The sequence below is a fragment of the Pezoporus occidentalis genome, unplaced genomic scaffold (genome assembly GCF_034315485.1).
Source record: "Pezoporus occidentalis ecotype Australia unplaced genomic scaffold, CSIRO_AGI_Poc_V1 ctg77, whole genome shotgun sequence".
NCBI classification, from domain to species: Eukaryota; Metazoa; Chordata; class Aves; order Psittaciformes; family Psittacidae; genus Pezoporus; species Pezoporus occidentalis.
In genome coordinates, this window is record NW_026916126.1 from 2960667 (window position 1) to 2985472 (window position 24806).

The 24806-nt window shown below is 47.0% G+C and overlaps 1 long non-coding RNA gene across 1 annotated transcript in view; it reads right to left on the bottom strand.

Moving 5' to 3' along the window:
- LOC134155380 (uncharacterized) overlaps nucleotides 1-24806 on the bottom strand; it is a 67306-nt gene that overhangs the window by 34807 nt on the left and 7693 nt on the right. The gene's annotated exons all lie outside the window — the stretch shown is intronic.

A 24806-nucleotide genomic window follows, 5' to 3' on the forward strand; every position in this document is an offset into this window, starting at 1 on the left:
AAGACCCAGAAACAATTTCTCAAGCATGTCCTTTTATGACCCCAAATATCTATTTTCTGTATTCATTTGCAAATATTCTGCAATGTGTTGGGGCTGGCCTTTTATCATTGGGGGAAAATATCAATCTGCTTACATATATGTTCACAGATCCACGATAATTTTGCAAATGACTTACCAGAAGCCTTCAGGGTCACAGTGACCCATAAATAGGTATTAATGGTAGCCTCATTCACAAAAATCTTATCAAACCCTGCTTACTTTCCAAGCAGATTCTGAGCAAATAAATTAATGCATCATGAGCCCTTTTTGACTTTCACCCAATTTACAAGCACAATGCCATCTTCTGTGTCACAGCAAATAATTCCTGTTTCGATTACAATGATCAATCAAGCTCCCAATGAGCCCAGAGTCTAATTCTTCCTGAAGCCTTCTTAGAAGTCAAAGTCCTGCCTGGTTATACCACTATAGCTACCCAAAACTTTTGCATGGTCAAGTGGCAGCCAAATGGAAAAGAAATGGACTCAAACCAGGATGGTGATTGAGGGAGAGAATAATACTAAGCAGAAGGAATGACTGCCTCATGCTCCCCAAAACACCTCTGGAAACAGGATTAAATAATAAAAAAGTACCTTGAAGTCTGAAGCACCTCAAGACTGTGAACCAAAGTGGGCAACATGAGGGAGAGGAAGGGAGCTAGGTGATGGCAGAAGCAGTTTGTTGAGCCCTTCCCCAGAGAAAAACAAAGCCCATAACCCAGGACTGAGGACAGCGAGGCAAAATGCAGCAGAAAGAAGATGAGCAAAAGGAGAGGCTGGGGCCAGCTGATGTCCAGAGCTATGGCCACAGTGTCAGTGGGAGTGAGGCCAAAATGCCATTAAAACTGCAGAAGTGCTGTCAAAACAGCATTCCCCTGTCTGAAATGCCATGAATCTGAGGGTCAGCTATAGGCCAGATACTGCAACCGAGTCAGGCGGCTCCAGGGACACATGTTCCATGTTCCAGCACATCCAGCAGATCTAACTTTGGCTACGCTTCCTATTATTACACCCAGTGCTTTTGTCAAACCACCCAATGGGTCCACAGCGCTTTTCTGTGGGACAGCAGCGTCACTGGAAGAGCATGGCTTGTGCAGCATGAGCCAGGGGACATGAGTTAGTACCTGGCAAACTACCCCTGCTCTAACTCTGCTGCATTTGTAGCCAAGGAGCCAAGCATGTCCCTCCCAGCACAGCAAAGACAGGGCTCTCAAGGAAAAGGAGCAGCTGAGAAGAGGAAGGCATTCAAATCGACCTGACAAGGCTGTCCATGCTGCCAGTGGAGTTGGCTAGGGGAGCAGAAAGGGTAAATGGGAAGAAATAATGATCAGTTAAAGTATTTGTAATACATGTGGAATAGAAGAAAATAGAAAGGGGATAAATTATAGCATGCTAAGATTGAAAACAGTAATTTCCACTTTCCCTTTATAACATACCTCCTCACACACACAACTTTCTGCCTGTTTTCCTACAGAAACAAAGCACTCCGATCCCCTTTCCTCCAACTTCAATAACGTTTGAACTTACTGGACAATTTTTATTAAATTTACTGAGAGGCAATGATATCAAAGATATTTCATTCCCATAAGAGTTCATTCCCAGGCAGAGAAAAGGATTTGTCTTATTTGAGAGACCAGTATAAACTCACTGTTTGCCAAGCAACAGAGACCTCAGGTGTGTACATGCCTCTGCAGGGGTGAGGAAAAAAGAGGATGAGAGTGGTGTCCAAACACCAGTAACAGCTCTGGCCAAGCTCATATGATCTTAAACATTGAGGCCAGTCAAACACTAGACATGCTGTCTTGCTGGTAATGTGTTTGGGAGACATGCTACTTGCAATGGCACAAGACAAGCTCTCCTTTTGCTTGCTTGTGCATCGCAAGTTTCAATTATGCCCTCAGGTAGGGTCAGCGCTTGTGCTGAGGTTGGGGGAGTGCTGCCCTAACCCCTAACACTCACCTGCAGGAACCTGCCTGCCCTTTCTCCCTGGGGGCAGAGCACTTTCCTGCTGCTGAAGAACAAATATGAAGCTCCCACCTTCAGGCCATTTGACATGGGTGCTCTCCTCCTGCTTTTTGGCTGTATATAGGCAGTACTAAAAAACAGCCTGCATAAAGCACCAGAATAGGAACGGAAAACGTAACTGAATGATCATATGCCTGGTAGGAGGCCAAATGCTGACAGCGAAAAAGCCTATACGGGCTTGTTAACCTACTAAAATATCATAACTCTTTCTCCACCAGCACATTCATACATGACTTCTGCTACAACAGGTCAGCAAGGATTTATTTACCAGGTCTGTGGCACAAAGGGTAGGCAATGCTACTTGGATTCTGCTGGGAGGTTGGAGAAAAATAATAAACAGCAGCAAACTGTTGTGCTGGTGGTGAGCATAAGTGCTTTTGTACGTCTCCTCTTGCTGATTTATAGCCTCCAATGGTGGTTATAAATCTTTTGCTGCCACTTGCAGTGGGTATTTACTAATTACAGCATCAGCACGTCTTGTACCAGCATGTGTGTCCTCGGGATAGCCTACCAAAGGAGCAGAAATAGTTTTGCAATGAAGGCAGGTTCAGGGAATGAATGTCTCAGCACTGATCTCTCCACTGCTCTGGCAGAAGGGCTTGGAAACTAAGGATCACAATACAGAGAACAAGGATGTTAATTCTGCCTAAATAACAGACTGCGTTTCCTCTACCCGGCTGTTCTGGGGAGCTAGTTACACAGATTCCCAAATCAAAGAAATACAAAACAGTCTGCAAACGATTGCAATGTTGGTGTGTTGGCAGTCCAAACCATGACATATGGTTCTCCAGTATGCCATCCGAGGGAACAGGCTCACAAGCAATGCTCATTACGCAAAATAATGTCATAAATAACAGAAAGCAGCTGATTTTAGAAATGTACTTGAGGTGTCCTCCCCACATAACCCCACAAGAAGGCAGTCAGTGTTTCACAGAGCTGCTGCCAGCCTGGTGATAGGCTCCCAAATGTACCTCCCTTGAGGGGGAAGGAAGGTGAATCATATCCAGGCAGGATCCCCGCTCAGTCAATACCCACACACAAACTTTGTGAAAACAGCACTAAAGTGTTGCAAAGTCAAGATTTCGGCACTAACGTTCACTGAGTGCACTGTGTGTGTGTGTGTGTGTGTCCCATCAGCCCTGTCTCAGAAGCACCCCACAGTGGTGTGCCAGCCTTCATGTCACTCATCAGTGGGATTTGGACCTCGAAGTTCACCACCCGAACCCCCGTCATGGACCTTGTGGAGTAAGGGATGCCTGCATAGCCTGTCTGTAGGCCAGGACTGGAGAGCCATGAGATACAAATGCCCCAAGGACTTTCACATGCTTTTGCCCACAGCAGCTGCATGGAGGTTCAGTGGTCAGCAGTCCCAGCTGAGGTGAGCATCACTCCCAGTAGCACAGGGCTTGGGCCATTTCCCAAAAGTGAGAGTCTTTCTCTCTCCACCTTCTTCATACTGCCCTTGCCCCGGCTATTCCTCTTCCTCCACCCTCGTAGCACCCCACTTCATGCCTTTGAACCTGACCCATTGCCACCACCTTGGGTCAGCTCCCCAGTTCATCCTCTATCCCCCATGGGCACCTTGGCCCTAGCCCAGCCAGCACACCTAGCCTCGAGCAAAAACCCTGAGGACCACACCACTCCTCCCTGGCAAGTGCAGAAGTGAATTTCCCTGTGCAAAGGTTAAGGCTAGAGCTGATTTATTTTCCCCTTACCCTTGGGGCTACAAAGTTCACCTGCACAGAGCAGCATCCCCACACTAAGAGGCTCAGGGCATTGAGATTTTGGCCCAGAAGGCAGGTAACCCAGGCTCCCGTGCCTGCATCCTCAACCCATCCTTCTCCTGCCCCATCAGGACCCAGTTTATTATTCCAGGAAAGGCTAAAGGGGCACAGTGCCATTGCACTTGTCTGCCCTGCTGCACACTGAAATCCCAAATTCTGGTGTGCTGATGACTTCAGGTTGCCTTCCTCTCACCCTGCCTGTGTCTGGCCTTCAAAAAGGCAAATAGAACATCAGTATCAGCACAGAGGAAAGCTCAGAGAAGCCACAGAAGCCTTGTGCCTCTTGGGAAGGAGACAGCAGATAAACAGGATTAGGGAATTTTGCATAGCTTAACCTGCCAGCTTCTGTAGAAAGGAAACGCAGGCAGTGACTGCATCCCTAATTCAGAGGAAAAGCTTTTGAAATGCCTGCCAGGTGAAACATGTTAAGATACAGGCTACTTTTCCTCTGTAAGAGGGTGCAGTGCAGGGAACAGCCCTCCTCTGCAGAGCCCACCCTGCACCAGGCAGAGTTTGTGGTGCATAGCTGGACAGTGAGAGCCCTGGAGCCAGGTAAAGCAGGCCTGATCCTGAGCTACAGGCTCCAGCTACTGCTGGGATTCAAACAGGGAGATCAGCTGCAAGATATTCTGTTACAGACCAGACCAAAAGATGTCATCAAGAATTGGTTTCCCAGGAAAATCTGGATTTTTTTTTCCTCACCTCTTTTTTCTTTTTTTTTTTTTTATTGTTGAAAAGAGCAGACCTGAAAGCTAAAATATCTGAAATGGGGTAGAAAAGCGTCGTATTTGGGATTTTCTCTGGAGAAAGCATTTAGCTTTTCAGATGAAAATGGCTAGTTTTCAGCTTTCCAACAGAAAGGCAGCTATCCCATGGGGAATACCAACATATATCTGCCAGCTCTGACACCTAGTCTCACAGCAGCAGGCATGTTCTGCAGTAGTGAGGGCTTTGTCCTGCAGGAACATGATATTAGAGGAGCCACGCAGCATCACATAACTGTGCTCTAGGGAGTCTTGCACCCCTAGGAGAAGAAGACATGCCTGTCACTGCCTTCTGCTCTGGGACAAGGGGAGCTGCCAGCATCTCTCCCCTAAAGCAGTCCCCAGCATCCTCTCCCTGCACCTGGTCATGGCACCAGAGGACGAATGCTGATTTTTGAGTGAGCTCTGTGTGAGCAAGCACACAGTGAATCTCGCGAGGGCTCTGCTCAGTAAACCCATGGGAAGCATACTGGGAGAAAGGGCAAAAGCACTGTAAATTGCTGCTGTGTGATCAGCTCCATGATGGTCCAGCCCAACTTGTACAGTGTCACCAGACTGCAGTGTTGGTAAATACTTGGTATTATCACTAACAGCTTTTAGCTAACACTGACCTCAGGTTTGGCTGGGGATGGTGCCTTGAAAGCACAGAGCCAGGTGTGGGCAGTTTAGTGGAGCTGGGGAGAGGGGGGAGAAGAAAATGAGAGCAGAAACCACCAGAGTCTAAGCACTCCTTGTGGCACACCTGTAGGGTGCTTTGACAGGGACAAGGAGTCCCACTGAAACAACAGCAGCATCCATCATCCCAATGGATGAGAACAAGCAGCTCTTCCCACTGCCTCTGCCATGAAGCAGAAATCTTGAGCGAAAAGCTGGGGTAAGCACATGGGGACAGAAAGTGTCACGAAAAGATGGAGCTGTTTGGGAGCACGGCAAAGCCCAACCCTGAGGTAGGACTGATCCATCTCTTGGAAACACGGAAGAAGGGGTGCACACACAGCAGGTCTGCAGCAGTGTGCAGATCCCCTGGGTGGGAATAAGGCCACCACTGCAGGGGGTGGTGGTGTAAGGTGGTGATTTCCTGAGTGCCCAGGGTACTCATATAGGTTTTGGCCATGTCTCTTAAATGAGGGGAGCAGAGCAGCCCTCAGGCAGCTGTGAGGACAGAGCAAGGCTGGTGTTCCTCAGCAAGGAGATCCAGTTCAGGGCAGCTGGTCCCATCTTTGCAAGAGGGCTGAGTCTGCAGGTTTTGCATCTGCAGAGCCAAATCAAACTCCAGCACACACAAACACACAAGAAGCTGGGCTCCTGGAATAGGTAGTACTAACCACGTCCAGCTAAAATGAAGACAACTCGAAGTTTTTAGTTGGTTCGTTATTTCTTTGCAGGTAGTGATTCAGAAAAGCCTTTTTTCAAAGTTGGTCTGGACAGCCTTTTGTTAAAACTTACTTTTCCCCTGCACAAGCGGTACCCATCGCTAGCAAGTTATATGAGCAATGAATTAAGTGAGGAATCATGTCTGTTTTCCTGCAAATAATTCGAATTTTTCTCTCTTTCACATTGTATGATATTTGTTCTGTCCCTCAGGGTACTCTTGTCCTTGGATGAGAATTTAGTGTTGCTCTTAAATCCTGCTTGGATGGGCTTCCAGCAAGCCCCAGACAGATGAAAGCTTGCTTGCACAGCATGTGAGATGAGATCATCTGTTTCATGGCTCATGGAGTAGGCATGCAGAGAAGCTGCTTCTTCAGACGTGTGGAGGGCAGGTTTCTGAAGCAGTCACCCTTTCCCTTTTCTCCTGGTCCTGGGGTTCTGCAGGTAACCTGCTTTGTTGGCCCACTCCACAGGGCCCTGTGTCCAGCCACATCAGCCATCTGGATGGCCCAGCCATCGCAGTGTGTCCAGGTAGGCCCTGCTGAGCCAGCAGGACAATGCTGAATCAGGAGCGGTTGCAGCACCTAGAGGCAATGCCCATGGCTGGGAAGAAGGTGGAAGACCTGGGGCGGAGGAAGGGATGGTGGTCCTGACAATGCAGTTAGATGACATTCCTATGGAGATCCTGGCAGCAGCCACACTCGCTAGCAGGACAGAGGATGGCCATGCTGGTCGGCAAGATGGGCTTTGTCCTGTGCTGTCCTGAGCGCCAAAGCAGTTGGATGCTAAATGTTCATAAATGTTGGACCTGAAGCTTTACCCTGGATCATGCCCTACGACTAAACTGAACTCCCTCTCTGAGACTTTCTCTCTCATGTATACTGCATATCAAGTTATATCTACGAAGAGATTGCTTAGGCCATTAGAGACAAGCAAGAGAAGCTGTAAGTAAAGAAAATTTGTCAGAGAAAAGTTAAATATCATCTAACCCCCAGCAGCCTGAAGTACTAGCTGAGCTGCTATAAAAGGTGAAATTAAACAAGTCAATCTGTAAAGCTCTGCCATTTTTTGCCAGATAAAGGAGCTAGCTTCTCATCTGCTGGACTATTTCATCATTTGCTTTTCCAAGAATCTATCTGTCTGCTAGTAATGATGTCAAATAAATCTTCACTAAAATGTAAAAATGTTTATGATTATACTTACTGACCCGTTCCTTTATTAAATGAGGACAATAGGATGATGCCCTGATATTTGCTAATGGGCTACTCCCATCTAACCTTTTCTTGTTCATCCAGATCATCTGTTTTCATTTCATCATACAATAGTTGCCAATAAAATTAAGTCGATTAAATTAAAGGTCTATTATGTTCTTCAAAATCAGGCGGAGACCTTTTTTTTTCCCACAGTCAATGCACTGAGAAGATTTTTGATAGGGCAGCTGGGAAATCTGGAGCAGATTCTCATCTGCTCTAAATTGGTTTAGCTTTCCAGAAATCAAGAGTGGCATCATCTTACCCCAGCTGAGGGCCTCAACCCTGATGTATACAAATAAGCTTCAAGCCTGTTTGGGGGGGGGGCAAGATTTTGATTTGGAATTATTCCCTCACACCATCTCAAAGACCTTGTCTACTCATCAAAGTGTTGTAGCAGTGACCTATAACATAAGTGGCGTGGTTACACCATTATCTCTTCCCTATGTAAATACCCCTATTCCAGTATAAATTAACTTTAAATGTGAGCTGTTCCCAAGAGGCATAAGTGAAATCAATAAGTGTCTAATGTCGCACAATAGTGTCAGTATGAAGCTGCCTGCTTTGTTTTTCTGATATAAACCAGCTTTCTGCATTTTTTTCCAGTAGAGACAAGACCTTAATATCTCATTCAGTGATTATTTAAATAAGAAGGCAAATAGAGGAGGAATGTTCTACATCCTCACAAAAGCCTATGCTCTAGCTTCAAAATGCCATTCAAGTATCCTAAGAACTAGTAGTGGATATTACAACTATGAATGGTTTTCATTTGTGGACAACTCTTTCACTTTGACACATCTTTGAAATTGACTCTCATTTCTGGGCCAGGCTTCCAGTAATGTTTTTCCCAAATCAGCTGTGGCTTAGAAAATGACATTTAGCTATTCCATCCTTAATGAAAAGGCTAAGGCTGATAAGGCAGGCTGCCCATAGCTTATTCCCCTGCCTGACTGTGGAACAAATGCTTTGTAAAGAGCTGAGCGTGCTCCCCACACAGTTGAGGGGAGCTCAAATATCCCCGGCATGACTCTCGGCTGGTGTGGTCCCCAGTTCTGTCTCACCACCTATTCACCCACAGTGCCTCTGGCACATCTGATAAAAACACAACGGGGAATAGCATCTCGTGGTGGGGCAGGACAGACACCTCCAGTCAGTCAGTGGGAGATGCTAGGTTGCAGCCAGGGGCTCCAGTCCACCCAAGTGAGTGCCTTGGGGCAAGACATCTCATACAAGACATACAGATTCACTTGCATGTCCTAAGCAGTTGCAACTAGTAGGTAAGCCATTAGCAGCACTGGGGATATGGCTTGGGAAGGTTTGGGAGCTGCAGGAGGAATCTGGCCTCTCAACCACCAGGAAAACTTGGACTGCAGCCTCTAGCCGCTGGAAGCATGCCCTGCCTGGTGGAAACTCTACACTCTGGCAATCCCCGCAGGGTGCTGGGACTGGGGAGCACCTTCTCCAGGCACAGAGGAGTGGCAACCACTTGTGTAAAACATGTGCTGCCACATGGTCAGGGGAGAAAGGGGCATCTGCCAGAGCGGCTGGGGACTACCTCGAGCTTTCCCAAACGGCATTGGGCTGCAGTCCCACAGATTCCTGGAACTTGCCAGGAACTTGTTTTCCTTCAGTATCATCTCATAAGGTGGGGATGAGACCTGCCTTTCTACAGCCTGAAATGGCAGGCCTTGAGAAGACAAAGGGTATCGTGTGTGGCTCAGAGTCCCAAGATATTCTGATTAAACCTTTGGATGGCATAAAGAAGTGGGCTTGCTCAGATCATCCCATTTTCCTTTTTGTGTTTTAGTGTCTTCCCCTCAGTAATAAAGACCACAGTTTTTCCTGTAAAGTTCTTATAGGGCTAGTGAGAATGTCAGGAATAAACTTAACCAAAACACCATCATCTATCTTGGGTGACAGTCTTGGATGCTTTATTCAACTTGAAAGCTGTGAACCTCCCTTAATACTCTCTCTGAATGTTCTGTCAGAAATCGTCTATAAACCCTTAACTCATCATATCAGTACTGCTATTATATTTGAATCTCCAGCCCTTTGTTAGCAATTATCCTGAAGAGCTGGTGCACAAGTAGGAAGTGTTTTAATTGTCTTCCTGAAGACTTGATGGCAAAGTTAGCACAATCCCCACCAAGCCTAGAAAAACTGCTGTGAAAGGAAGGCAAATAAAGATCTGCAAGAGATCCTTCACAGAGACTGAGAGGGCAGAAAATATTTACCCAAAAACCTGAAGGCAAACTTGGGAATTAACACTGAACAGCTTTGTGTGGATTTCCAAGTGAGAGACTTTGTAAGCAAAGCTTTATTTAACTCTCTGTTGTCACCATTTCTAACAGTGAAACAGCTCCTAACCCTAATTAACTCAAAATGTTTGATATCTTAGAAAAGCTTTCTATCAGCCAAACCTCCAGTGCAGGTCAGAAGTTTCCCTCTTCTTACTTCCAAGTTTTTCAGTGTACATCAGGCATTGTATGAACTACATGTAACCTCACACAAGATCCAGCAACGGTTTTGTTCTGAGAGTGTTTTTCTAGCATAAAATCTAGAATTAAAAAAATATCTACAAATTTCTAGCTGTAAGCAGAAAATCCCAACTTCTTTTCAGACTCAAGGGATATGAAAATGAATACACAAGATAGGGTCACACCATCAAAAGGCAAGGCGAAATTGTCCCTTGCATGGTGTTGCAAGGGTGTGTAGGATGAGAGGTCAGGGTCAGACCTTCCTCTCCTCTCTGCTACCGAGCAAAGACAGACCGGAGAAGGTTTCTTGCCATGGCAGTCCCTACTCAGGCCAGGGACTGGCTAAAGATGGAAAGTTTAACACTCTTTTTCCTCAAAGGATCTTATCATTCATATTTGGGTTTCCAACTCTAAACAGTATCCAAAACGGTGCAAACAGGACTTGGTTGGCTGTTGCCTGTTAATGATCCCGGTGCATGCAGTTTCATCAGCTCTGTGCAGAACTTGTTTTTGCTGAGCAATCGCAGCTAAGGTGATGGAAAACAACACGTCATCAATTTCAAGAACCATAAAGGTGAGCTTCCTCCCAGGAGATCCACACCCCTCCTGTAACTGTCAAATTAATGGAGTTACATTTGGGTAAAAGTGATGTAAATGAAGAGAACACTTGCTTGGCAATTTATGTGCTGTATCAGGAAAACATTACCACTTGTGACACAGAACAGAATCATAGAATGGTTTGGGTTGGAAAGGACCTTCATCTACTTTCAAACCCCTGCCATAGGCAGGGACACCTTCCATTAGACCAGGTTGCTCAAAGCCCAGTCCAACCTGACCTTGAACATTGCCAGAGATGGAGAAATCACAACTTTTGGCAGCCTGTGTTCTTCCTTGTACAACTGGCACCTTTGTAACACAACTGTGATTTTGATGAAATCCTTAGGTAACGATGACATGAGGAGAGTTACACCACTGAAAAAAAACTACAGCATTTTCTGCCTGCAGTGCACATTAAATATCAGTGGTGATGACTTCCATGGGGTTATCCCTGTGTAGAAGTGAAGCAGTAGAGCTCAGAAGCCTGCATTTTTGTCAGGGCAACGCATAGCTTTACAGTTACTTCCACTCACACAGAAACAGCATCTTGAGGTGCTTTACTACATTACAGCTTACAAAGCACAGTGGTAATCACAGAGTGCCACAGGTAACTACTACTTCTCATCATGTAAAGCCTCAGAGCCACAGCCAGGACACTTTGGTGTCAGTGAGAAAGGGAAGGTGATGCTTATACCCATACCTGATGTGCTCACAGAAGGAACAGGGTTTGACCAACAGACACAGCAGCAGAATGACTTATTCATCTCTAGATATGCATCACTCCTACAATTCACTGATTCGCTCATGAGAGTGGGCTTTAACAGGAAGTAGAAGAATAAAAATACAAACTTGCTGAACAAGATAATCTGAAATACAACCTTTGCAATCCAGCTATCCTTTCCTTAAAGAAAGGTCTTTCTTTAGATCTTTAGATCAAGGCCTTTAGATCAAGGTGCCCCAAGGAGATTTAATGATCCCTTTGATCAGAACTGAACTGTTGCTGTGATAAGGATTACCCTGGGGGCTGTGGAAGAAAGTGCACCATGCTCAGCATAGTCCAGGGCGGCATGCTCAGCCATGGGGCTGCCTGAAGGGTTTGCGAACAAGAGACATCTGGACTGCTAAATCACATGTGTGGATAGAGCCTCCACTGCAAGCAATGGCCAGATGGCAAAAGCATACAAGAAAAGCTATGTCTCATGTGCTTCTCATACAGTATAACACAGGAGAGCTGTGTTGGAAGGGGTGGCTGTGAGGCTTAGCCCTGACTGCTGGGCAAGGGGTGCCCCTTGCTAAAAACAGCAGAGGTGTGTGGTTCTGTGCAGGATGGGCCATGCAGCAGCAGCTCCCACCCACAGCACCCTGGAGAACCTGTCCACCACCCAGGCAGCACCCCACGTTTGCTGAGGAAAGATGCTGCAGAGTATCCCTGGGATTTCTTCAGGCCAGACCTGCCAGGGAGATCAGCGACCTGTTTTAAGAGGTCTGCCTTGGCTGGTCTCCTCCCCTGGCTGTGGAAGCTCAGCCTGGGCCCTGCTGCATCTGGCTCCAGGGAAGGGAGTACTGTCCCTGAAGGCTTTCACCTGGGAAAGTGGAAAACCATCAGCAGCTCTTGGCAGGAAAGTGCAATTGTTGTGGGAGAAAAGAACTATGATCTCATTATTTAATGCATGGACAGGGGTGGGTGGCAGTGACAGAGGAAAGCAGTCATTTGATAGTCTGATTTACTGAGCAGAGGTTATTTACAACAACATCCACAACACAGTGATGGAGCTGCAGCTTTCATGGGAGTGACGTGTTTGAGCCCAGTTCTAACACCCAGGGGGTTCCTGTGTCACAGGACCTAGCTTTCCTTTCCTGCCAGACAGACAAGACACCTAGAGTGCTTTTTTAAACCCCCTCCTCTTGCTTGCTGATGGGAAGAGGAATTCCATTGCATTAATCTGGGAGCAAAAGCCAAGAGAACAAAAAGCAAGTATTTCACGACTTACAAAATCGCAAGAGCTGGCAGCACTGCATAGATTGGTCTGTATGTTACTCATTCTACAATAACTGGGAGAAACTTAACCAGCTCACTGGCAGAGACAGGGACACATGGTGCCTTGTAAAATCCAGAGCAGAGAACAAAGTGAAAAGGTAGCGCAGCCCAACTCTCTGCAGACACAGAATTGCAGCATTAGGAGGCTTGTGGATGTAGTCTCTGCATGAATGCCCTTGTTCCCTGCTGCATTCCCAAATCCCTGCAGGTTCCAGAACAAGCAGGTACTCCTTGAGCCTTTAACCAAACTGCAGGGAAAGCAAAGTCCATATGACAAGAGCATGAATTAAGAAAAAGAGCTTATTAACTCCAGGCAGTTGCGAAGTTGATGTGTCCAGGCTGCATCCAATAAATGCTCCCTGTGCCTCGTGGGCAGACCAGCTCTGATTCCCACTACCGCTGGCATTTCAGTGGCAAGCAGCTTTTTGCAGTGTAAACATGTCCTTAGCTTACTCACAGTCCTCTGTGGTTCCCTTGGGACTTGCTTGATATAACATGATCTTCTCAATGCCACCACAGTAAGGACCTGTGAGCCACATCCTGTGTTCCTCATGCATTTGATCCTTTCAGAGCTACAGAAATACCACTCTAAGGCTAACATATCAAAGAAAAAGTTAAAGATGCCCTTTCAGAAAAATATCGTGGTTGGATGCTTGGAGTCTTCTCTCAGGTCTGGAACTTCAAAAACAGTTCCCTGTATGGAGTCATGGTTTAAAGGGAAGAAACAGTCTGCATCTTGTTTCTAGACACCCATTTGTTAAAAATGCCAAGACAAGCAGCTTTCCAGGGAAGCACACTAGCCCCATTTCTGCTTGCTGAAGGACAGCTGTCTAAAACAGTCACCAGTCAGACTTTTCCCTATGGAAGCACACCAAGCCTAACACTGCACACCTGCAGCATCTCCTCACTCCAGTTTGATTTAGGAAGCAATGAAAGAGGTTTTACTGATACAAAACTGTAGGAAACAAGGTATTCTTAGACAGAGTGGTTATGGAAATGTAGTACCTTTGCGGGACAGAAATAAGGCAACTTCTCTTGACAAGAACCAGCAGCAACAGAACCACTGACACCGGCCAAACCAGACATGGTGAAGGAGTGAGAGACACCTGGCAAAGCTAAGTAAACACACTACAACAACCAAGATAATCTCAGCAATGTGGCAGGTAAACAGAACAGGTTTTTCTCTGTCTATTCATATATACATGTGCATCTATATATACACATGCACACATGCAAGCATATATATTCAGGTAGAAGCATTATTCAGCCAGACATCTAATTTTAAGCTGATGATACCCATTAGAGCAAGGAGTAACCAGCAATTTGGAAGCACTTGGAAGCATTTCCTTTTGTGGGTGTAGAGCTGCTAAATTGCATTGTAGAGTCAGCGGTGTCTTTCTCTTAGGCTGCTGCACAGCCCTAGAAGGCAGGCTGATGCCTCCACTTCCCCATCTGCCCATCTACTTACAATGAAAGTCAGAGCTAGTCCACAAGTAGGATTTGCTGCCTTATCGCCTCTTCTTGCCCCTTTCACTGGAGTTAATATCAGTCTGAATCTGGCCTGGTTCATTTAAATAAAGCCACCAAACAAAATATCACTGTGCTTTCCTAAGCACAGATGGATTTAGAGAGCCTAGCATAGAAAATGGCAATGTAAAACTCACTTGTTTTACAAGTACAATCTTGCTGATGTAAACCTAAAGACATGCCAAGGGAAAGTTTAATAGTCACCTGGAAAAAACATTAACCTGAGTTACATGCACTTTCTAATGGCATATTGTGCATGTAACAAAACACCCACAAACAATTTTGGGACCAGGGATGTTACCCCTTCTAATTGTTTTCATCATGGGGACCGCCAGGGCTCTTACGTGCGCTTTCGACTGCCACTGTGAAATATGTGTTCCCTGTTTGTTCTTGTTCTGCCTCTGCAGGAAATCAGAGACTCTGGCTTCCTGTAGGCTGCAGATGCTTTATTCTTTGTATTCCCCAAATAGGAAGTCCTGGGGTCATTCTGCCAAATATATGGAAACTTAATTTCATTTCAACACAGGATTAATCACTAGGAAGTGTCAGGACATTGATGGTCTGATAACAAGACAGTTACAGCAGAAACCTTTTATGGGCACCAGGGCCAAAGCATTTGGCAACAGACATGAAGCTGTAAGTCTCTGCATTGAATGGGGAAGGAAGACTACCTGATGAGAATTCATGCCGGCAATTGTAATAGCAGTGTTTTTTTTAATGCCCTGTAAACCTTACCAAACTTTTAAGACTTACTATATTTTAAGAGGAAGGTAGATTGTTTTTGATGACTAACCCCTCTTTTTGATGACTAAGCTCTATGTTTTTTCTCTACAAATCATAACAGTCTGCGGTGAACGTCCTCTCGCTTATCACAGCCCGGCAATGGCATACCTCCGCTCAGCTGAAGGAAAGGCTCCTCACTTGGAAGTCACAAATCAGTCCCTGCTGCCACTGCATGTCATAGGGGGTGCAGATTTCTCAGGCTAATGGATACAATGAGAACACTGTAAAAAACAGTTGCTAAATTTTAGTTCATAAGCAATTAAACGGAGCTTCACCAAGCGTGCTCAGACTTTCTGTTTAGAGCACTGTTCAAACACAGCCAATACCACACTGCTGGGAGGCTAGTAACTGTTATTACTAGCATTGCGAAGGCTGAGATGAGGTGCAAAAATAAAGCGCTTGTCCTGTACCCATTGAGTTGGGCTCTTCATCAGCACTCAAGGATTGACAGCATCAATCTTCATGCAGTGTCCAGCTTTTGCTCAGGGTTCAAGACAGTTTACAGAAGAGATGCTTTACCTTGGTTCCAGTTTGAACTGATCAGATCCAAACAGCATGACCTTCATGAGGCCACCAGGTGTGTGGTACCATGCCTAAATTGCTCTTGTGCAGCATACAAATAGAATTGTTACCTCCTCTCTTCTAAAAACATGCTGCAGCAACTGAATACTTCAATTTCTACCCTTTTGAGCTGTGTGAAACCTGCTATGGAAAAGCAGTCAGATCAGCCTGCTGTGCTTCATGTGCCTCCTCCATCTCCACCATCTGAAGTGGTGATGAGAACTGGGTGTGTAGAGGGATGTCCTCTGCACACTGTATGGGATTATCCAGCTGCCACCAACTTCCCATGCAGCAAAGCTGAGATGCTCAGCAAGGCCTTGAGCAATCCCATAGACCACTTCACCTGACAAATCTGACACTACAGTAATGCCCCTTGATGAGCAAGACAAAAACATCAACACTGCGTCCTGGGAGTAAACTGCTGGAACTGGGGAGCTGTGCTGGCCTTGTCTCATCCTGTGGCTGGGATGAAGCTGGGTCAAGGTGGCAGTGGCTCTCTGGGGCTGCCTGCTCCCCAGATTGGCACTTGTGGTGCTGAGTGGGCTTGTACTGATGGGAGAAGGCATGAAAATCTCGCACACCAGTGAAGTGCACAAGAGGATGGATGCTGACAGCCATAGGGAACCTGCCTGACTCACACAGCCGCTCTGTGCCTCAGTTTCCCTGTCTCTGCCTTATGACCCCTAATGTTGCTCTTTCTCAAGGGACAGGAACATCTACATGCATTTGGAAAGCACTTGGGCAGTGAAAGTAGGGTCCCAACAGCATCCCCCTACCCATGTTAGTGTCTAATCACTGCTGCCACCCACTGAGTACAGGCTCAGTGCTCAGCTGTGAGAGCATCCTGGCCCTGGGAGCATCCCAATCCTGTGGGGTGGAGTAGCTCTGGCACGAGCAGCTGGGGGAAGCTGACCCACAAGCAGCGTCTCGGTGGGGCAAGGGGAGTGGGGCAGAGCAGGCTGCTGGTGCCAGGCTGTGTTTGCCTCCATGCAGCCACAGCACAGCAGGTATGATTCATTACTTCTTCTGCAGAACAGTTTATGTAAAGCTGCACTGTATAAATAGCCAGATGATACATGAACGTCCTCCTGGCTCTCTAATTAGTGATGCTTCTGCTGCAACTTTTGGGTCCAGCGGCGGTGAGAGGAGGCTGGTTCATTGCTGAGCACTGGACGAGTGGCTGGCAGCTGTCAAGGGGAGGTACTGACCTGTCAGAGCCGTCCCCATTAACCTGGCTGTGAGCAGTGGGAGGGGGTGGGTGGCAGGTAGGCTGAAGGGTTGATCTTGGGGGTGAAAGCAACACTGGTCAACTTCTGTATCACTTGACCACCCTGGGTTGGGCAGGTCTGCACAACACCTGCCCCGAGCTGGGGAGCATCCCCTAGAGTATCCCTTTTCTCCCTGCATCTTCCCCTGCAATGCCATGCACCATGCCCCAGAGCACCCAAGTGGCCTCTCCAGCCCCATCAGTGCACCCTGTCCCCAGAAACTAATGCTCCTTCATTCCAAGCAATGTCACACATCACCCTATTTTCCCCCTCACAGCTCTCTTGGTGGATTCTGTCGGCTCTATGAGCAAGTCTGCTTGGGGCATGTGGATGCATTGAGTAAATCTCCTGGTTGTGTAATTCATAGAATCATAGAATCACAGAATCTCAGACTGGTTTGGGTTAGAGGGACTTTAAAGCTCCTCCAGTTCCAAGCCCCTGCCATGGGCAAGGACACTTTCCACTGGACCAGGTTGCTCCAAGCCCCGTCCAACCTGGCCTTGGATACTGCCAGGGATGGGGCAGCCACAGCTTCTCTGGGTAACCTGTGCCAACACCTTACCACCCTCACAGGGAAGAACTTCTTAATTATGCTGGTGCTGTTGGTCCCGAGAGGTATGTAACCAGCATGACAGAAGGACTTGTTTCTCATGGGGGGTGTCTGCCTTCTTGCAACCATGCAGATGGTTTTGGCTGGGGACCACTTTGGGAGGGGTGGCTATAATGGTGCAGGGAGCATGGAAGGAATGTAACGAGCATAGCAAACAGGACAGCATTCTCATGCAGTCCCCGCATCTCCGGAGATCAACATCCCCCATGTGCTAGCAGCTCAGGATGGAGCCCTCACCCCAGGAGCTTCTCCTGGGGCAGTGGAAAGCTGAGCAGAGTTAGAACTGTCACAGTGGGAACACAGTGGGAACACCTGGCACTAAGGAGGTGTTATAAGAAGCCAGCAGCACCCGTCCCCTGGGGTAATGGCTGGACTTGATGATCTTAAAGGTCTTTTCCGACCTAGTTGATTCTATGATTCTATACACAGCTGGTGGAGGGGGAAGCCTTGGGGCAGCAAAGCTCCCCTCTCCTTGTAATTACTCCCCTTCTCATTCAGTGATGTAGTGTGCACATTCACCAAAACTCAATAATAAGACATGGGATTTGAGCATGTGTTTAATACTAAACTCATGGTTAAACACTGTGCTGAATAGAAATGGAGCCAAAAATTGGTGTACGTGCTTTGCTGAATAGGAACAGCCTGCTGCAGTTCAGGATCGGTGGAGAAGGGAGATTACTCTGTGAGGATGATTCACTTCACTCAAGCCCAGACAACCTCAAGCTCCACAAGCCAGATCCCACCCTGCTTGTAAAGGAGACTTGAGAGCACAAGAGGCTGGAATGGAGCGGTGAGGCATACAATGACTGCCAGACACCCAGGATGTGAAAATAACAAATGTAAAAACGTTCGCTGCAGAGTGTCCCTCTCTCGGGGTCTAACATGAATCTGCAGAAACGCTGCATGAATAAAGCGGTGACCTTACCCAAGTGTTGCATGACAACTGAGTCAAACCACTGGCACTTCAGATAGCTTCACTTAGGAGCACTTGTCTACACTACAAAGCCTTTACCAGCAGCTAAACTGGCTGATTTATGTCAGCAGTATCTCCTAAAGCAGACTAAGCTTGTATTTGGAAGGGGGTGACTTGGAAGATTTATCTTAATGGCATTCCTGAATAAAATAATTCGTGCTCTGCTGCTTACTTGACAGGTTTTCCTAATCTACCTAACCTGGTTTGGGAAATAATCTCTTTTCTCCATAAAAACTTCAGAACACCAGCTTGACTGAGGAGACCGATGCAGCAGCAAACACACATAAAGAGGGCTGCCTAGGAGAAATGAAATGTAAAGATGACAAGAAGCAGGAAGTTTGGGATAAAAAACAGGCAAGGAAATGTTTCCCAGTGGTAAACCATATTTTGTTACAGACAAAAAACAAAGGAAAAAGAGCTAAACAGCATATCGCAGAAAGAGTAATGCTGAAAGCCTGTCACAAAAAGAGTTTACATTAGCTGACAAACAAAACACATCAAGAAAGGCATAAAATGTTGCCCTGAAGGACACATCTTTGTAAGAAATGGCCAGGCTCTGGAGGGCAGAGGAATTGGAGAGGAGAAGGAAGCTGAGAGACCTAGATCATAGAATCACAGAATTGTTTAGATTGGACTTGAGATCATCGAGTCCAACCTTTAATCTAGCACTGCCAAATCCACCACTAAACCACATCCTTAAGCGGCTCTCTACATGTCTTTTTAAATGCCTCTAGGGATGGTGACTCCACCACTTCCCTGGGCAGCCTGTTCCAATGCTTGACAACACTTCAACTGAAGAAATTCTTCCAAATATCCAATCTAAACCTCCCCTGGCACATCTTGAGGCCATTTCCTGTCATCCTATTCCTTGTTACATGGGAGAACAAACCAATGTCCATATCGCTAGAGCTTCCTTTTAGGTAGCTGTAGAGAGTGATAAGGTCACCCTGGGTCTCCTTTTCTTTAACAACCCCAGTCCTTTCAGCCGCTTCTCGTAAGACTTGTGCTCTACACCCTGCATCAGCTTCGTTGCCCTTCTCTGGACCCGCTCTAGCATGTCAATGTCTTTCTTGTAGTGAGGCGCTTCAACAAAGCCTCACCAGTGCCGAGTACAGGGGGATGATCACTTCCCTTGTCCTGCTGGCCACATTATTTCTGTTACAAGCCAGGATGCTTTTGGCCACTGCTGTCTCATGTTCACCTCACTGCTGACCAACACCCCCAGGTCCTTTTCTGCCAGGCAGCTTTCCAGCTGCTATTCCCCAAGCCCATAAGGTTGCATGGTGTTATTGTGATCCAAGTGCAGAACCTGGCACAGAGTCTTGGTGAACCTCATACAATTGGTTTCAGCCCATCGATCCAGCCTGTCCAGATCCCCCTGTAGAACCTAGGTCTTCTTCCCCACCAACTCAGCTCATTTTTCAGCACATGAGGACAGCCTGCTCCTGTGCCTTTAAGGTTTTCTACTTGAAGCATGTCCAGCCTTCCTGGACTCCTTTCAGTACTGGCTCCCAAGGGACTCCATCAACCAGGCTCCTAAACAGGCCAAAGACTGCCCTCCAAAAATCCAAGGCAGCAGTTCTGCTGACCCCATCCTTACTTCTCCAAGAATCAAAAACTCAGCCATTTGTGATTTTGATTAAAGGATCCTGCTAAAAATTGTTGAGGTATCTGTTTCAGTATTTAAAAGTCTGAGCTGGAACCCCCAGAAGTGAGTAATAGCAATTCTTCAATTGAAAGGTTCTACCAGAAGCCCTGTGAAGATTTATAATGGGCACACGTGTACTCCAGGGCACGAGCTGGCTACAGCCCTCAATGGCAGACATGAGTGGGCTCTAGCCAGCCTCTGTGCCAGCCACTTTGAGTTGTGGCAAGCAGAGATCCTCTGAGCACAGGAGCTGGCACCAGTGAGGTGTCTCCAGGGCCAGACCAAGACCCTGGGGGAGGCAGGTTTTGCAATACCACTGACATTTTTGTGCATCTGTGCAGAGCTGGGGTCGGGAAAAGGGGCAAGGGGTCCAGCAGGGGATATACTGAGAATAAGATATCAGTGAGCAAGAACTGCATTTCACAGAAAAAGGAAAAAAAACAAAACCAAACAAAAAAAAAAACGATTTCAACACTTGTTCCCTGCTCCATGCCAGAGAAGGAACTCAATTTTGGATGGTCCCAACACAGAGAGAGGAGGGAGAAGAAGGGACCAGGGTAAAGGGTGAGGGGAAAATGTGGGAAAGCCTGACGGGAGCGCCTCAGCAGCAGGCAGCTCGGGCTGGGGTAATGCCAGCATGGCTGAGGTCAGACATGAGGAGCACTTAATCCTCAGCATGGCCATTCATTTCCTCACTGCTTTAAAAAATATATGTTTACAGGACCTCTCGGGGAAGGGAAGTTCTGTGAATCAGTGTCTGACTATTACTTGCTGACCCAGATGAAGGCATTAGCAACCTGGAGAGCACTTTTCATGTCGGATCCCCAGGCATCCTATTAGCTGTGTGACATTAGAGCTAACCTCACCTGACCTTTTATCACTATCATGTTGACATAGCACTAGTTATGTCTCTCATGGACCTAAGCTCACCTTCGGGGGCCTTCTCTCCCTGCCTTGAAACTCTTCTTTCAAGGTCCTTGGCTTGTTGAAGCGTAAAATGTTTCCACTTCATAATAGGAAGTTCTTCAAAAGGAGGTACTTTCTCTCCATGCTGCACTATCCTTGGAGATTCTTGTGGCAACCAAGTTCCTACTCTGAGGTGCTTTTGATCATACCATTGCTCTGCAGAGCACCCCAAATAACATACTGTCAGTTTCCAAGATCTATGGATTGCCAAAGGAAAACTTTAAGCTGCCATGTCGTGCTAGGTATTAAAGAGGCATTCCTTTACCTTTGTCAGCAGCCATCAGGCCCTGAAGTGCTTCTCTGGGGCTGAAGGGTCACATCTGATTTCAGCCTCTGTCAATGAGGCCCTTCCTGTACATCACAGCCCTGGCCCCAGGCCAGAGAGGCTGGTGCTCAGACTGTGTGGCTGCTGCAGCCTCCCTGGGTTCCTCATCTCTTCCACAAGGAAAACCCTCAGAGGAGAAGGGTCACTGGGAGCCCTTGTGAATTAGGTAAGTCATAATTTTTCTTGATGGCATCTTCCAAACTGCTAGCCAAAGGCATCCCTGGGAGGTGAGGACCACAGGTCAGACCAGCCCAGGGAAGCATGGCCACAGGGTAGGGTGATGTTCGAGCCTACGGAAGTGACGGAGAACCTTAACAATGTGAATGGCTTCTGGTTGGAATTAGGCAGCTAGAGGCACCCCCCAGCATGGTTTTCAATAGATCCCCATCTCCCAGTGAATTTACCTCAATGGAAGCTGGGGACCAAGGCCCTGCTGCTCCCTGTGCCACACGGAGATCATTGCATGTCTGGCCTTCAAGGGCCATTGGTATCATTCACCCAGCAGGCTTTCGGTCCTGAAGGCTGCGGCTCTGCACCACGGAAAGCATCAGCTTTCCGTACTAGCTGGTCCCTTGGCAGGACAAAGCAGAGCCTGAGCAGTCACACTCACAAGGTTTCACGTTTGTTGAATTAGCCACAAAACATGGCCCAAGGTCTGTGCAGCCTTACTCCGTCACCCTTGCCTTGTGCCAGCTTCAGCAGGACATGCAGCACCTGACCCAGCATGAAAGCTGCTGTAATAACATTAACCCTTCCAAAACCATGTTTTCTGGTGAATAAGAAGCATCAAGGAGATTCAAAATAGCAGCTCACTGTTTTGTGATATATGGTTGTGGTAGATTTGGGTCAGCACTAAGTGCCCTAAAAGTTGGTTTACTACCTCATTGAGCTACAGCCTCTACTAGATGGGAAATTTGAGTAACATTTCCAGAAGTACATTAAGTACTCCTGATAATTTTTACTGCCAAATATTAATTTCCTACATTTCTTCTTTTTCCTCCCACTTTCTCCCCTTATTCCCATTATTGTTTCAGGAGCAAAGAATTGATGTCAGTGCCATGAATAGCTCTGAATTCATTTGGTTACAGCTTTGTGTAGGGAGATTATTTATTTTTTCATCGGAAGGTCTTATTGCACTTATTCTCTCCTCCTCCTTTTCTTGCACTGGCCTCTTCTTCCCTGCACTATCATTTGAAGACTCCCCCTCAAGCTGCTCTCGTAATGGAGTCATCACTACTGAGTCATCCTGTTGCACTCATCTTCTTGCTAACCCACCTCTTGCTGTTTCCTTCACAAGAGTTATTCACTTCTTCATCCTCACATCCATCCCCAGTGGTCTCTGGTTTGGGCATTTCCACCTTCAGTCACTCCTGTTTCCTCCCCTCTGAATTTTCTCTTCTTTCTCTGGAGTCTGCATCATTGAAGGTGGTGCCTGCCCCTTTTGCCTCCCTGCTGTTTATTTGAATGCCTTTCTCAGATAGCCTCCCAAGCTTCCAGTCATCTTCTCTTCCCCCCCCTCCCGCTACAGAAGTATCTACCTCATCCTCATCTTTACAGTCACTGCGGACGCAGCAAGGATGGGCTTGGCAACCTTTCGTTTTGATCATTTTCCATGGCAAATAGGTTCCCCTGGTTGTTTTTGCTTTTGTTTCTCTGCTCGAGCCACTGCAGTCCTGAGACCTCCTCCTAGTTCTTGCCCTCCTCCTTCAGAGGCAGCTCTGAGGAAGGAGGCCTGGCCACTCTTGAAGGCTGGTGATGCCAAGTCAAAGCTTCTCCAAAAACCTCTCTGCTCCTTGTGCTGTTGAGCCTGATTCAGAAGAAAGCTGTAAGCTCCTGTTTGTGGTGCAGGAAGGGCAAAAGGAGAAGACCATTCCCTCCCTGGTGCTCCCAGACACACTGCTCGGGTCTGTGGGCAGCTGCTTCCCTTCTCTCCAACAAGGCACCTGGGGTAGGACAAAAACTGCTGCTCCCCACACCAGAGTGTAACCAAAAGAATCATTATTTGTAACACTACACACACTATTTAGCCACAAGTCTATGGGCAGGTTGCTTGTACTGAATCAAAAACCTCGGTTTTCCCACCCCTCCAAGAAAGGAAAGGACATGATCAGGGGACTGGAGCGCTTCCCGTATGAAGACAGGCTGAGGAAGTTGGGGCTGTTCAGCCTGGAGAAGAGAAGGCTGCGTGGAGACCTCATAGCAGCCTTCCAGTATCTGAAGGGGGCTATAGGGATGCTGGGGAGGGACTGTTCATTAGGGACTGTAGTGACAGGACAAGGGGTAACGGGTTAAAACTTAAACAGGGGAAGTTTAGATTGGATATAAGGAGGAAATTCTTTCCTGTTAGGGTGGTGAGGCACTGGAATGGGTTGCCCAGGGAGGTTGTGAATGCTCCATCCCTGGCAGTGTTCAAGACCAGGTTGGACGAGGCCTTGGGTGATATGGTTTAGTGTGAGGTGTCCCTGCCCATGGCAGGGGGGTTGGAACTTGATGATCTTAAGGTCCTTTCCAACCCTAACTATTCTATGATTCTATGATTCTATGACATCACAGTCCTTCAGTTCTCCAGGTCCTTCCCCACCTGCTCCTCTTTCTCTTCTTGGGAGCCCATCTGTAGATCTGGGGACCCAGAGGGTTTGTTCCTCACGCTGCCTCTGCTCAGGTGTCTGGGAGCTCAGAAATACCTGGGTGAGCATCGCAGGAGGAGGGAGTCATACCAAGTGTCTTTCAGAAAGGAGCTGAGGCTCCTTTGAAGAGTTTGAGTCCCCAGATCAGAAGCAGGTCATTATCACAGATGAAATGCACTTCAGAGGAGTGGGATGCAGCCAGGGACACTGACTGACAGCTGACAGCTACAACACAGCAGGCTGCACCAGGGTCAGGAGCTTCCAGACCACGTCCTCAGGGAAAGACTGAGATTATCTAGACCATACCCCTTCTCATCCAAGCAGCAGCTCTGCCCTCCAGTACAGGCAAAGCCTCTGGAGTGGGAGACTCCCTGTGTATTAGCACATCAAAACAGGCTGTCACACCACAAAGTGTGCCATACCAGCATCCTCGTGTTTGTCACTCAGGAAGTCCAATGTCCAACATGGAGGTAGAAGACAGACAGGGAGCTCCCCTTCCAGCTCATCCAGAGACCTTTCTTTCAGAGGTATATGAATACAGTCTGCATAGCCAGGACATCGGCTGGCAAAGCTCAGTCACCCAAGTAAAAGGGAAAGTTACAGGAGGTTTTGCCAACAAGAAAAATAAAAAGGAGGAAAAAATAGGTTCAAGTGGCAACAAATAATTCACCCAATAACAGCAACAACCTTTCAGCAACTTGTTGGCTATTCAGTAGCTTTTGGTTCACTTTTTATTAGCCATATGGAACAGAGATTATATGATCCTATCCAGGTAACATTGTTAAACCAGAAAAAGATACTACAGCAAAACAGCCTTTTCTGTGGCTTAATTATATGGCCTTGATCCAAACTCCACTGAAGTCAGTCAGAATCCTTGCCACTGACTTAAAAGACTATACAACTGAATACTCCCAGCAGGGCTTTAATAGGAAAAAAGACTGAAGTTTAAACCGCAAAATACAGAATATAATCCATACAGCAGGAAAGCTGTCAACATAATTCCACAGCACGGGCAACCGCCATTGATGGGAAAAGGGTGATTCTGACCTAATGGGAGAGCTTTAGGGTTTGCATCTTTGTTTTCTCTTTATGGACTTGAGGAATGCTTTGGGATTTACATCAATAAACTGGTGCCTAACTATAAAGCGTACACTGTCAGAGGGCCAAAATACACGTC